This window comes from Chiloscyllium plagiosum, unplaced genomic scaffold (genome assembly GCF_037043375.1).
Source record: "Chiloscyllium plagiosum isolate Xiang-an unplaced genomic scaffold, Cpla_swu_hap1 HiC_scaffold_153, whole genome shotgun sequence".
NCBI lineage: Eukaryota > Metazoa > Chordata > Chondrichthyes > Orectolobiformes > Hemiscylliidae > Chiloscyllium > Chiloscyllium plagiosum.
In genome coordinates this window covers 113985-115489 of record NW_028270292.1, presented here as the reverse complement: position 1 = coordinate 115489, position 1505 = coordinate 113985, and the positions used below count along the sequence as shown (strand labels likewise).

The following is a 1505-nucleotide window of genomic DNA, read 5'->3' as shown; positions in this document are numbered from 1 at the left end:
TTCTTGTTCTTCTTCACCAGGGATTCCACTTCCTTAGTAAATCACGGCTCACGCGTTCTATATCTTCCTCCGTGCCTGACAGGTACATACTTACCTAGGACACACAGGAGCTTTTCCTTGAATAAGCTCCACATTTTAATGTGCTCACCACCTGCAGTTTCCTACCCCATTCTACGCTTCCTAAATCTTACCTCATTGCATCGCAATTTACCTTCAACCAGCTAAACTCTTGCTCCGTGGAGTACACCTATCCCTTTCAATCACGAAAGTAAACCTGAGAGAATTGTGATCGCTGTCTCGAAAGTGCTCACCTGCTTCTGAATCTAAAACATGGCCAGGCTTATTACCCAGTACTAAATCGAAAGTGGCTTCGTCCCTTGAAGGCATGTCTACATACTGTGTCAGGAAGCCCTCCTGACACAGTATTTGACGATTTGGATTTTGTCTTGAGTGTTCCAGAGTTTTTCGTTGTCCCAGAGTCCAGATGAAGTTTGCATTCCTTACGTACGTGAGCGAGAATTCTTTCAATGTCTCAGATCAGTTCCTGTCCCGAGAACATCAGAGTCAATGTCCCGTCCTCCACTCGTTCCGACATTTCACACTTCTTCATCCTCCTCTGATTCCATTTCCCAAAGAGTTTCTCAAGATTTCCAAAGCTGGAGCCTAAATTATATGGTTTGCTTCTTAAACATTTTTCCAACTGCCAACTGACAATATTTTCACAGTATCTCTTCACAATCGTCTGGCTTGCACCATGTCCAGTGATGAGAAGTCCCGTTTGGTGGAGAGATTCCCGAGGCTGGTGAATTTCACTTTGGAACAAAGATGGTTAAGTGGCAATTTCCTGCGGTTGTTTGTAATGATGGGAGAGGGAGCGGTGGGGAATGAGCACTTTGACGATCAGGAGGAAGGGTTGCCACTGACCCGAGTCAGAGAACAGTGGACAGGGATTAAAGGAATCTAATGAAAAGCAGCACTTCTGCTCAGGACGTTCAATAACAGCTGCAGAAACCCGATGTGCCGAGCAGTGTATCTGGAAAGAGAAACAGAGATAATGTTTTAAATATGGAACATTTCTGATGAAGAACTCGAGTAACCCAAGACTAATCAAATTACCGGCCTGGTTTGCAAAATAGGTTTTCTGAACTTTGAGCGAAAGTTGTTCTAGCAGGAAAGCATCCTTAACGTAGTCAGCAGGATTCGAACCTACGTGGGAAAACCCCAATGGATTTCTAATCCATCGCCTTAACCACTCGGCCATGACTACAGAGAGCGCGGCCGGCTTGAGCATTGACCAAATCAGCCGTGATCTCATTGAAAGCTCTCGCTGACTTGATGAGCTAAATGCTTCCATCTCCTTTCATACCTTTGCTGTCATTTGTAAGGTGCGAGATACCAATGTAAAAGAAGAAAAGCACAAAGGTAGGAAAAGATATTTGCAGCCAAACTGAGTCAAAATTATTTATTGAAAGGAAACGAATACTTGGCAATTTGCTAGATCGCTT

At 44.1% G+C, this 1505-nt stretch overlaps 1 non-coding gene across 1 annotated transcript; it reads right to left on the bottom strand.

The window, feature by feature from the left end:
* Positions 1 to 1185: 1185 nt before the first annotated feature.
* Positions 1186 to 1267, bottom strand: trnas-aga (transfer RNA serine (anticodon AGA)). The gene has a single exon. It is a non-coding gene; the product is annotated as a tRNA-Ser (tRNA).
* Between the last annotated feature and the right edge of the window lie 238 nt (positions 1268 to 1505).